At 34.3% G+C, this 13,765-nt stretch overlaps 1 non-coding gene across 1 annotated transcript; it reads right to left on the reverse strand.

The window, feature by feature from the left end:
• Positions 1-12,732: 12,732 nt before the first annotated feature.
• Trnar-acg (transfer RNA arginine (anticodon ACG)) lies at positions 12,733-12,805 on the reverse strand. Its single transcript has one exon. It is a non-coding gene; the product is annotated as a tRNA-Arg (tRNA).
• Positions 12,806-13,765: the final 960 nt, after the last annotated feature.

The raw sequence follows: 13,765 nt of genomic DNA on the forward strand, positions 1-13,765 counted from the left end.
AGTGGTCAAATTGTTTTACTTGAAAAAGCGTATTCGAAAATTGTTTATAAAGAACTTCGAAACAGAATCGTCACTCCACCAACTGCTTAACTTAAGTTTAATGCTCATTTTGTCAATGACACTTTGAATTGGAAAAAATTTATAGCTTGCCATATCGTGTTGCCTTGGATACAAAGACTCGTGAATTTCAGTATAAATTACTAAACAGATGCCTTGTGACAAATACCTTCCTATGCAAAATAGGTATTATGCCATCTCCAGCGTGCTCCTTATGTGGTGAATCGGACGAATCCCTCAAACATCTTTTCCTGTCTTGTCACTATACAAAGAATTTATGGTCAAAGGTTATAAAATGGCTTGTTGATCATATAGTCAAGATTGAAAATCTTTCAGACAAAGATATACTGAGTTGGACTCTAGGATGTGAGAACGAGATATTTGTAAATCATATTTTATTACTGGCAAAACAATGTCTATACTCTTGTGGACAGAACAAATATTCTCCCTCCATTAGAGTTGTTTATTCCAAAATTAATAATGTTTTCTTAATCCAGACAATGACCGCTTAGTCAAACAATAAGTTGAAGACCCACAATATGAAACGGAGCAAATATCAGATATATCAGATTAGCATACGATCGTTTCGCCGCTTACTTCATTTATTATTAATCTTTTTTTTTTTTACATGCAAATAGAAAATAAGGTACTGGGGTTTTTTGTTTCCTTTTTGTCAGTATGTAATTGTGTGTTAGTGTACAATGTATATATGTTTAGTTTTCTTTTCCATTTTTTGTATTTTTCCTACGTGTTCACATGTCAGTGTGTAAAAAAAGAAAGAGAGAAGTCAGCCAAAATCTTGAATTTATGATTTTGGAAAGCCAGAATCTCGAAGTTAACAAAAATCTTGAATTCAATGCTAAACTCTTGAAGTCAGCCAACATCTTGAACTCAGGATTTTGAAAAGCCAAAATCTTGAATTCACACTTTTGGAAAGCCAAAATCTTAAGGTCAGCCAAAATCTTGAATTCAGGATTTTGAAACGCTAAAATCTTGAGGTCAGCCAAACTCTTGAATTCAAGATTTTCGTAAGCCAAAATCTTGAAATGAGGATTTCGAAAAACCAAAATCTTGAACTCAGCAAAAATCTTCAATTAAGGATTTTGGAAATCTAAAATCTTAAAGTCAACCAAAATCTTGACTTCTGGACTTTAGAAAGCCAAAACCTTCAAGTCAACAAAAATCTTGAACTCTGGACTTTAGAAAGCGAAAACCTTCAAGTCAGCCAAAATCTTGAATTTATGAGTTTGGAAAGCCAAAATCTCGAAGTCAGCAAAAATCTTCAATTAAGGATTTTGGAAATCTAAAATCTTAAAGTCAACCAAAATCTTGACTTCTGGACTTTAGAAAGCCAAAACCTTCAAGTCAACCAAAATCTTGAACTCTGGACTTTAGAAAGCGAAAACCTTCAAGTCAGCCAAAATCTTGAATTTATGAGTTTGGAAAGCCAAAATCTCGAAGTCAGCAAAAATCTTGAATTCAAGATTTTAAAAGGCTAAAGTCTTGAAGTCAGCCAAAATCTTGAATTCACGATTTTGGAACGCTAAATTCTTGAAGTCAGCCCATTACGGAACGGCGCCTGTAGATCCGCGTCGCGAGCAAAATCGCGGGTCCCATGACTATTTTTGCGGTCACAAAGGAAGCCGACGCATGTCGCGTCCTTTGATTCAAGACTCAAATGTTAGCGTATTGTTTCCACGATACAAAGGTAATTTAACTTAAGAAAATCAATAGATCGAAGCTTTCGCGCTACTCTCTGTTTGATAAGGAAATGCAAACGGTCAACTTGATAAATATTCTGACTTCATAAAATGTTTTAACGATTTAGGCCAGTAAATGTATAAAATTTCAGAAAAACAATTCAGGAAGTCGAACAGTTTTGAACTGCGGTAGAAGTTGTTTTTATCAGTATGCAAATCACCTACCCAATCACTTACTTTCCATCGAACTGAAATATCCTGTCTTTTTTTACCACTTTTCGATTTGATTCGTTTCATTTTATATTATTTTGTGCAAGCTGAGTTCTTTCATGCGAATTTACGCTTTCAAAAGGAAAAACTTCGAGGAAACGTCGTGTTTACAACCACGGCAAATTGTATCTATTTCGCTTCACTTACGCTTATATGCAAATTACTGTTCATCTGCCGAATTTCGCTGGAGACAAAAATGTCGATTTTGAATTCCCAGATGCTTGCCTTTTTGGGCACCCTTTTTATTTTGGCTATCAAGATTTTAAAAGCGATCCTTCAGACTTTTCATGCCAACGTTTTAATGCAAGAAAGTTATGAGAAATGCTGCAACTGATTAAAGTCATGCAACACGCTTTAAGACCGCATAACTTGATCTTTCTTTTATCTTTTTTTCTTCTATTGTCTCCAAAAAAATAACGACGTTTCACCAATTTCCACATACAAATAATAAGAGACATTTGATTGACAAAAATTTGCATTTACTAGCGACGCCTTTCTACAGGCGCGATTCCGTAATGCAACATCTTAAATTCACGATTTTCAAAGTCTGAAATCTTGAAGTCAGCCAAAATCTAAAATTCACGATTTTGGAAACCCAAACCCTTGAGGTGAGCCAAACATCTTAAATTCAGGACTCTGGAACGCTACAATCTTAAAGTCAGGCAAAATGTAGAGTTCAGGATTCCGAAAAGCTACGACCTTGAAGTCAGCCAAAATCTTAATTCTCGATTTTCAAATCCAAAATCTTCCACTCAGCCAGAATCTTGTATTCATGATTTTCAAAAGCCCAAATCTTGAATTTAGGATTTTGGAACGCTGAAATCTTGAAGTTAGCAAAATTCTTAAAATCCGGATTTTGGAACATGAAAATTTTGAAGTCAGCCGAAGTCTTGAATTCAGGATTTTGGAACGCTAAAATCTTGAAGTTAGCCAAAATGTTGAATTCGGGATTTTGGAAAGCCAAAACCTTGAAGTTATCCAACATCTTAAATTCATGATTTTAGAAAGCCAGAATCTTTAAGTCAGACAAAATGTTGAATTCGGGATTTTGGAAACCTAAAATTTTAAATGTTAAAGTCAGGATTTTTTGACGCTAAAATCTTGAAATCAACAAAATCTTGAATTCATGATTTATGAAAACCAAAATCTCGAAGGAAGCCAAAATCATGATTTCGGGATTTTGGAAGGCTTAAATGTTGAAGTAAGCCAAAATCTTGAATTCAGGATTTTAGAAAGCCGAAATCTTCAAGTCAGCCAAAGTCTTAAATTCAGGATTGTGGAAAGCCAAAATCTTGAAGTCACCCAAAATAATGAATTCAGGATTTTGGATAGCGAAAATCTTGAATTGTGGCAAAATCGTGATATTAAGATTTTGAAACGCTAAAATCTTGCACACACGATTTTGGAAAGGCGAAATCTTAAAGTCAGCCAATATCTTCAATCTAAAATTGTGGAAAGCCAAAATCTTTAAGTCAGCTAAAATCTTTAATTCGGGTTTTTTTAAAGCCAAAATCTTAAAATAAGCCAAAAACCTTGAATTCAGAACTTTAAAAAGCCAAAATCTTGAAGTCACCAAAACCTGGAAGTGAGCCAACATCTTAAATTGACGATTTTGGGAGGATTAAATCTTGTGGAAAGGAAAACTCTTCCATTCACGATTGTGGAAAGAAAAAATATTGAAGAGAGCCAAAATCTTGAATTCAGGATTTTGGACAACCATAATCTTGAATTTAGATTTTGGAAAGCCAAAATCTTGAATTCAGGATTTTGGAAGGCAAAATGTTGATGTCAGCAAAAATCTTGAATTCAGAATTTTGGAAAGCTAAAATCTTGAAGCCACCAAAATCTTCAAGTGAGCCAACATCTTAAATTCAGGATTTTGGAAAGCCGAAATTCTGAAGTCAGCCGAAATTTTCAATTCAGGGGTTTAAAAAGCTAAGATCTTGAAGTCAATTTAAATCTTGATTTCACAATTTTGGAAAGCCGAAATCTTGAAATCAGCAAAAATCTTGAATTTAGGATTTTGTAAAGCCAAAATCTTGATTTCAGCCAAAATCTTAAATTCAGGATTTTTGGGAACAAATATCTTGAAGTATGCCAAAATGTTGAATTCATCTTTTTGGCAGGTAATATCTTAAAGTCAGCCAAAATCTTGAATTCAGGCTTTTTCTAAGACAAAATCTTGAATTTCCGATTTTGGAAAGCTAAAGTCTTGTAGTCACCCAAAAATTTCAATTAAGGACTTTGGAACGCTAAAATCTTGAAGTCGCCCAAAATCTTGAATTCGCGATTTTGGAAATGCAAAATCTTAAAGTCAGCCAAAATCTTGAATTCAGGATTTTGGATCGCTAACATCTTAAACTAAGCCGAAATCTTCAATTCAGGATTTAAGAACGCTAAAATCTTGCAGTCAGCAAAAATCTTGAATTCAGGATTTTGGAAATCCAAAATCTCGAAGTCAGCAAAAAACTTGAATTCAGGATTTTGGAAGGCTAAAATCTTCAAGTTAGCGAAAATCTTGAACTCAGAATTTTGGAAGGCTAAAATCTTGAAGTAAGCCCAAATCCTCAATTCATGATTGCGGGAAGCCAAAATCTTGAAGTCAGCCAAAATCATCAATTCAGGAGTTTGGAAAGCTATAACCTCGAAGTCAGCCAAAATCTTGGATCCAGGATTTTGAAAAGCAAAAACTTTGAAGTCCGCCAGACTCTTGAATTCAGGCTTTTTCTAAGACAAATCCTGAATTACCGATTTTGGAAAGACAAAGTCTTGTGGTCACCCAAAAACTTCAATTAAGGACTTTGGAACGCTAAAATCTAGAAGTCAACCAAAATCTTCAATTGAGGATTTTGGAAATCTAAAATCTTAAAGCCAGCCAAAATCTTGAATTGAAGATTTTAAAAAGCAAAGATCGTGAATTTATGATTATGTAAAGCAAAAATCTTGAATTCAGCATTTTGGAAGACCAAAATCTTTAAGGCACACAAAGTTTTGAATTCATTTTTTTGCAAAGCGAAAATTTTGAAGTCGGGCAAATCTTGTATTCAGGATTTTGGAACGCTAAACTCTTGAAGTCAACTAGAATCTTCAATTCCGGTTTTAAAGAGCTATAATCTTAAATCAGCCAAAATCTTGAATCCAGGTTATGGAAAGCCTTAATCTTTTATTAATTATTTTGGAAAGCCAAAATCTTGAAGTCAGAAAAAATCTTAAATTCAGTCGGCCAAAATCTTGGATTTACACTTTTCCAAAGCCAAAATGTTGAATTCAGTATTTTGAAAAGCCGAAATCTTGAAGTCAGCCAAAATTTTGACTTTATGATTTTGGTAAGCCAAAATCTTGAATTCAGAACTTTGGAAAGCCAAAATCTTGAAGTCAGCAAAACCTTGAAGTGAGCCAACATCTTAAAATCACGATTCTGGAAGGATGAAATCTTGAAGTCAGGCAAATCTTAAATTCAGCTAAAATCGTCCAGTCAGCCAAAATCGAAATTTTGAAGTCAGCCAAAATTTTCAATTCCGGGTTTTAAAAAGCTAAAATCTTGAAGTCAATTGAAATCTTGATTTCACAATTTTGGAAAGCCGAGATCTTGATTTCAGCTAAAATCTTAAGTTCAGGATTTTTGTGAGCAAATATCTTGAAGTCTGCCAAAATGTTGAATTCATCATTTTGGCAGGTAATAGCTTAAAGTCAGCTAAAATCTTGAATTTAGTAATTTGAAACACCAAAAGTCTTGAAGTCAGCCGAAATCTCGAATTCACAATTTTTGAAAGCCAAAATCTTAAAGAAACCTAAGTTGTTGAATTCAGGATGTTGGAAAACAAAAATCTTGAAGTTAACCAAACTCTTCAATTCAGAGTTTTCGATCAGCCAAAATCTTGAAATAAGGCTTTTGGAAAGCCAAAATGTTGAAATCAGCCAAAACCTTGAATTCATGATTTTGGAAAGCCAAAATCTTGAAGTCAGAAAAAATCTTAAATTCAGTCGGCCAAAATCTTGGATTTACACTTTTCCAAAGCCAAAATGTTGAATTCAGTATTTTGAAAAGCCGAAATCTTGAAGTCAGCCAAAATTTTGACTTTATGATTTTGGTAAGCCAAAATCTTGAATTCAGAACTTTGGAAAGCCAAAATCTTGAAGTCAGCAAAACCTTGAAGTCAGCCAAAATTTTGAATTCGGGATTTTGGAAACCCAAAATCTTAAAGTTATCCAAAATCTTGAATTCAAGATTTTGGAAACACAAAATCTTGAAGACAGCAAAAATGTGGAATTCAGGATTTTGGAAAGTTAAAATTTTAAAGTCAGCAAAAATCTTGAGGACAGGATTTTTTAACTCTAAAATCTTGAAGTCTGCCAAAATCTTAAATTTAGGATTTTGTAAAGGCAAAATCTTGAAATCAGGATTTTGGAAGGAAAAACATTGAAGTCAGCCAGAATCTTGAAATCGCGATTTTGTAAAGCCAAAATCTCGAGGTCTGGCAAAATGTTCAATTCAGGACTTCGAAAGCCAAAATCTTGAACTCACGATTTTGGAAAGCTAAAATCTTCAAGTCAGCCAACATCTTGAATTCAGGATTGTGGAAAGCCAAATCTTGAAGTCAGCCAAAATCTTGATTCAAGGATTTTGGAAAGCCAAAGTCTTGAAGTCAGAAAAAATCTTGAACTCAGGATTTTGGAACGCTAAAATCTTGAAGTCAGCTTAATCGTTGAATTTAGGATTTTTGAAAGCTAAAATCTTTAAGTCCGTCAAAATCTAAAATTCACGATTTTTGAAAGCCAAAGACTTGAAGTCACCCAAAATCTTGAATTGAGGATTTTGGATAGCCAAAATTTTGAAGTAGGCAAAAATGTGGAATTCAAAATTTTAGAAAGCTAAACTCTTGAAGTCAGCCAAAATGTAAAATTCGGGATTTTCCAAAGGTAATATCTTGAAATCAGCAAAAATCTTCAATTCAAGATTTTGGAACGCTAAAATCTTGAAGTTATCCAAAATCTTGAAGTCACCCAAAATCTTGAATTGAGGATTTTGGCAAGCTAAAATATTAAGGACAGCAAAAATCTTGAAGTCAGGATATTGGAACGCCAAAATTTTGAAGTCAGCCAAAATCTTGAATTTTGGATTTTTGAACGCAAAAATATTGAAGTCAGCCAAAATCTTAAATTCAGGATTTTGGAAATCCAAAATCTTGAAATCAACCAAAACCTTAAATCCACAAATTTCGAAATCCAAAATCTTGAGTTCATGATTTTGAAAAACCAAAATTTCCAAGTCAGGAAAAATCTCTATTTCAGGATTTTGGCAAGCCACAAACTTGAATTCATGATTTTGGAAAGCAAAAACCTGGAAGTCAGCGAAAAACCTCGAATTCAGGATTTTGGAAGGCTAAAATCTTGAAGTAAGCCAAAAAGTTGACTTCATGATTGTGGAACGCTAAAATCTTCAAGTCAGCCAAAATCTTCAATTGAGGATTTTGGAAATCTAAAATATTAAAGTTAGCCAAAATCTTGAATTCATGATTTTGTAAAGCCAAAATCTTAAAGTCAGGCAAAGTCTTGATTTGAGGATTTGGGAACGATAGAATCTAGATGTCAGCAAAAATCTTGAATTCAGGATTTTCGAAAGCCGATATCTTGAAGTCGGCCAAAATCTTGAAAGGAGGATTTTGAACAGCTAAAATTTTAATGTAAGCCAAAATCTTGATTTCAGGATTTGGGAAACCCAAAATCTTGAGGTTACCAAAACGTGAACTGAGCCAACATCTAAAATTTACGATTTTGGCACGCTAAAATCTTGAAGTAGGCCAAAATGATGAATTCATGATTTTGGAAAGCCAATATCTTGAATTCACGATTTTTGAAAGCCAAAATCTTAAAGTCAGCCAAATCTTGAATTCAAGATTTTGGAACGTTACCATTTTGATGTGAATTCAATTTTGATTGATTTCATGATTGTGTAAACCCAAAATCCCAAAGTTAGCACAACTCTTGCATTCAGGATTTTGAAAAGCCAAAATGTTAAAGGGAGCCAAAATCTTGAATTCAACATTTTGGAAACCCAAAAACTTGAAGTCAGCCAAAATGTTGAATTCAGGATTTTGAAACGCTGAAATCTTGTCGTCAGCCAAAATCTCGAATTCAAGAATTTGGAACGCGAAAATCTGGCGTTCAAGAATCTGGAACGCGCAAATCTTGAAGCCAGCCGAAATCTTGAATTAAGGATTTTGGAACACTAAAATCTTGAAGTCAGTAAAAATCTTGAATTCATGAATTTGGAACGCGAAAGTCTGGAAGTCAGCCGAAATCTTGAAGTTAGCCAAAATCTTGAATTCAAGAATTTGGAAACTCATGAATTCAGCCGAATCTTGAATTCAGGATTTTAGAACTCTGAAATCTTGAGGGCAGTCAAACCCTTGCATTCAGAATTTTGGAACGCTAAAATCTTTAAGTCAACCAAAATCTTGAATTTATGCTTTTGCAAAGCCAAACTCTTGAAGTCGGCCAAAATCGTGCATTCTTGATTGTGAAACGCTAAGATCTTGAAGTCAACCAGAATCTTTAATTCAGGATTTTGAAAGCTAAGATCTTGAAGTCAGCCAAAATCTTGAAATCATCATTTTGGAAAGCGATAATATGGAAGTCAGCAAAAATCTTGAATTCGGATTTCGGAAGGCTAAAATCTTAAAGTAAGCCAAAATCTTATATTTAAGATTTTGAAAAGCCAAAATCTTGAATTCACGATTTTGAAAACCCAAAATCTTGAATTCACTATTTTGGAAAGCCCAAAATCTTGAATTCACTATTTTGGAAAGCCCAAATCTTGAACTCAATCAAAATCATGAAGTCAACCAAAATTTTAAATTCATGATTTTGGTAAGCCAGAATCTTGAGTTGAGGATTTTGGAAAGCCAAAATCTTGAACTCAGCCAAAATGTTTCATTCAGGATTTTGAAAGGCTAAAATTTTGCAGTCAGACAAGATCTGATTTCAGGATTTTGGAAAGACAAAATCTCGAAGTCAGCAAAAATCTTGAATTCAAGGTTTGGGAGAGCAAAAATCCTAAAGTCAGTTAAAATCTTGAATTCAGGATTTTAGTTCGCTAAAATCTTGAGGTTGTCCAAAATGTTGAATTCAGGATTTTGAAAGCCAAAGTCTTAAAATTTGCCAAAATAGTGAGTTTAGAATTTGAAAACGCCAAAATCTTGAAGTCAGCTAAAATCTTGAATTCAGAATTTTTGAACGCTAAAATCTTGAAGGCGGCCAAAATCTTAAATTTACGATGTTGTATAGCCAAAATATTCAATGCAGGATTTTTCAACACTAAAATCTTAGTTAGCCAAAATCTTGAATTCACGATTTTGGAAATCCAAACTATTGAAGTCTGCCAAAATCTTTAATTCAGGACTTTGGAACGCTAAGATCTTGAACTCAGCGAAAATCTTTAATTCAGGATTTTAGAAATCTAACATCTGCACGTTTGCCAAAATCTTGAATTCAGGATTTTGGAAAGCGAAAATCTTCAATTCAAGAAACTCTAAAAAACTCTAAAAAGGAACTCTAAAATCATGAAGTCAGCCGAAATCTTGAATTCATGATTTTCGAAAACCAAAATCTTGAGGTCAGCTAAATTGTTGAATTTCGGAGTTCATGAAGTCAGCCAATATCTTGAATTCGGTATTTTTTAAAGCCAAAATCTTGAACTAAGCCAAAATGTAGATTTCAGGATTTTGTGACGCTAAAATCTTGAAGTTAGCAAACATCTTCAATTCAAGATTTTAGAACGCTATAATCTTGCAGTCAGCTAAAATCTTGAAATCAACACGTTGGAAGGCCAAAATTTTGTATTAAGGATTCTGGAACACTAAAATCTTGAAGTCAACAGAAATCTTGAATTCAGGTTTTTGAAAAGCCAGAATTCTGAGGTTAGCCAAAATCTTGATTTCAGGATTTTGGAACTCTAAAATCTTGAATTCAGGATTGTGGAAAACTAAAATCTTGAGGTCACCCACATTTTTAAATTCACGATTTTGAATAGCAAAAATCTTGAAGTCAGCCAAGATCTTGAATTTAGGACTATTTAAAGTAGACAGACTGCAAATTATCTTAGTTGCTAAAAAATATATATCTACGTGTCGCAACTTTTCATCAGTAGGATGCCTAAAATGCGTGCAATTCCACAATTGGTTTCGGCTCCATTAAATCGTATACCAATTGCAGAACATTTTAGGAGGAGCCACCCACCATGTTCGTTTATTAAAGTCTAAATTCTACTTTGCGTTATTTATAAGTGAGGAAAATAACGCAAAGTAAAATTAAGACGTTAATAAACGAACTACGATTTTGGATTTTGGAATACAAAATGCTAAGGTCGGCCACAATCTTTAATTCAGGATTTTAGAAAGCCAAATCTTCACGTCACCTAAAACCTTGAATTCAGGATTTTGGCACGCTAAAATTTTGATCTCAGCCAAAATCTTGATTTCAGGAGTTTGGTAAGCCAAATTCATAACGTCAGCCAAAATCTTGAAATCAGGACTTTGGAAGGCCAGAATCTTGAATTGAGGATTTTGGAATGCTAAGGTCTTAAGCTCATCAGAGATCTTGAATTCAGGGTTTTGAAAAGCCACAATTTTGATCTTAGCCAAAATCTTAAAATAAAAGTTTTGGAAAGCCAAAATGCTGAAGTTAGCCAAAATCTTGAATTCACGATTTTGGAAAACCAAAAACTTGAAGTAAGCTAGATTCTTGACTTCAGGATTTTGGACCGCTAAAATCTTGAAGGGAGGCAAAATCTTGAATTCAGGAATTTGGAACACTAAACTCTTCAAGTCAGGCAACATCAAAAATTCAAGATTTTAGAAAGCTAAAATCTTGAAGTTAGCTTAAATCTTGAATTCACGATTTTGGAACGCAAAAATCTTGAAGTAAGCCAAAATCTTCAATTCATAATTTTGGAATGCAAAAATCTTGAATACATATCTGAGCTACTTAATAAGCCTAAATATACCAGCAATCTTAAATCTCAGTCTCAACATCTGCTTAGTCTTCCTAAATCCAGAACTGTTACCTATGGCGATAGAGCATTTTCTGTATGTGCTCCTAAGCTATGGAATGAACTGCCTTTTCACTTGCGCATGTCGTAAAATATACAAGCATTTAAATAAGGACTGAATACAAAGCTTTTTAAAATGGCCTATCTTTAGATGGGCATTTGCTTTATTATTTTGCATATTATTATGTGTTTTCTTTTGTTTTCTATTTTTTTTTTGTAGTGTGTAAGATGTAATCAGTAATTGTTTTTTAATTATATATAATTGTAGAAATTAGAATAATAGGATGAAATTGTAAAGCGCTATGAATAAATGGTATTAATAGCGCTATATAAATGAATTATATTATTATTATTATTATTATTATATCTTAGTCTGCCAAAATCTTGAATTTTGGATTTTTGAAAGCCAAAAACTTCAATTCATCCAAAATATTGAATTCAGGCTTTTGGAACGCTAAAATCTTGAAGTCGGCCATAATCTTGATTTCAGGATTTTAGAAAGCCAAAATCTTAAAGTCAGCCAAATTCTTAAATTCAGGATTTTGGAACGCTCAAATCTAGAAGTCCGCCAAAATCGTGAATTCGGAATGTTTAAAAGCCAAAATCTTAAAGTAAGCTAAAATCTTGAATTTAGGATTTTGGAACGCTAAGTTCTTCAAGTCAGCCCAAATCTTGAATTAAGGCTTTTGAAAAGCCAAAATCTTGAAGTCAGGATTTTGAAACGCTAAAATCTTGAAGTCAGCCAAAATCTTGAGTTCAGGATTTTGTAAAGTCAAAATATTAAAGTCAGCCAAAATCGTAAATTGAGGATTTTGGAACGCTCAAATCAAGAAGTCAGCCAAAATACCGAATTCTGGATTTTTGAAAGTTAAAATCTTAAGGTAAGCCAACATCTTGAATTCGGGATTTTGGAACGCTGAAATCTTAAAGTTAGCCCAAATCTTCAATTCATGATTTTGCAACGTTTTAATCTTCCAGTCAGCCATAATCTTCAATTCAGGATTCCAGAAATATAAAATGTTAATGTCAGGCAAAATCTTGAAATCAGGATTTTGGCACTCCAAAATCTTGAACTCAGCCAAAATCTGGAAGTCAGGAGTAGTATTAGTTGCCCCTTTGGCACTTAAAGGATGCCACCGCCTGTCAATCAAAGAATCTAAGATGGCGGCCAATGAGGTCATTCAAAATGGTGGATGATATCATCGTAGGTTGCTAGGGAGATGACATCATCATAGTTACTAAGTAGGAGGGGTAAGATGAGTTTATGAGTTTTTACGCTGCTATGTGTCAACTCGCTATCGATCGTTCTATCGGTATTTTACTGTACGTGTATCGATCGTGACCTGTCTTGTCGTAGATAGAACTAGGGGAATAGTGAGGGCTGTGTATCTTAAAGGTTTAGCAGTTGAATTCAGGTGAATGGGGCTAGTGGTGTCACCACTACGTTCGTTTAGCTTAGAAAGAGGTTTCCTCTGCTGTCTGCTATAGTAAAATGTATGGGAAATTTACACACAAGTGACCTCAAGAAAAAACATTGAAAATAACATGAACGGGGAAATAGCTCAATCGGTAAAGCGCTCACTTTGCAAGCGAGAGGTTCAGAGATCGAAACTCTGTGGTTCCACTTTTTTCTTCGGGTTAAACCAGAAAAAGAGTCGACTCTACCAGGACTTAAACCTGGAATCTCCTGATTCGTAGTCAGGCGCCTTATCCATTCGACCATAGAGTCATTTTAATGTTAAAAGAAGGCAGAGCGCTACCGTGTCTTTTATGAAAGAGAACCTGAAAGAGAAACGAAAGGATTTGAACGGGTGAGCTTAGAATTTAAATAAAGTGACGCCCCTACTAATGTCAACGCTTTGCACTAAACAAGTTCGCCTCCAAAGAGGAAGGAAAAAATAAAATAAAAAAGCATGGCTGAAGTCTATGATCGATAGGAACATAAACCACAGCGGTGAAATCGCCTCCGCCGGGGATTGAACCCGGGTCTTCTGCTCGACAAACAGAGATACTAAACCACTATACTACCGAGACTTTCTGAGTATTGGGCATGACTTTTATTCAGGTGTTGGCTCCTAAAACAGCCGTTTGTTGTTTGGTTTTGAGTTCTTAAATTCAGAACTAATACCACGGTTTCCGCTTACTTAAAAAAACGTATGGTCAAGCGCGTAAAAGGGTACGTTCTCATAATTTCCCATTTATCACCCTCATGTTTTTCCGAGTAATAAATAGCGATATGTTTTGCGGGAAAACCTTCAGGGTCCCTCCAAATCGTCTCGTGGACAGCAAACACGTACAAGTAATAATGACCATGGCCTTCTTTCTATTCTTTCTTCTAAAAGTTAGACACCTTCATGGGTTTCCCAGGTTCGCTGCGACAAATCTGCCAAAGTTGACGATAAATTAAATGTCAACCAAAATTTCGGCGTTCGCGGATGTTTGGTAATGTAAACATGTCTCTCGTTAATATGGTCAGGTTGCTCTTGAGTCAGGGTCGTTTCGTCTGTTTCAAACGGGGTAGCCATGGTTGGAAATAAGAATTTTTTTAACATTTTCAAAACGGAAATTTCCAAAACATGAAACGTGAGGTCATGTTTCATCAAAGTCAAAAGGCAGCAAAGTAATTAACTTGAAGCCGACAATGAGGGAGCGAAAAGCCGCTAATTTGCAATTAGATTAATCCTACCTC

Source organism: Porites lutea, chromosome 2 (genome assembly GCF_958299795.1).
Source record: "Porites lutea chromosome 2, jaPorLute2.1, whole genome shotgun sequence".
NCBI classification, from domain to species: Eukaryota; Metazoa; Cnidaria; class Anthozoa; order Scleractinia; family Poritidae; genus Porites; species Porites lutea.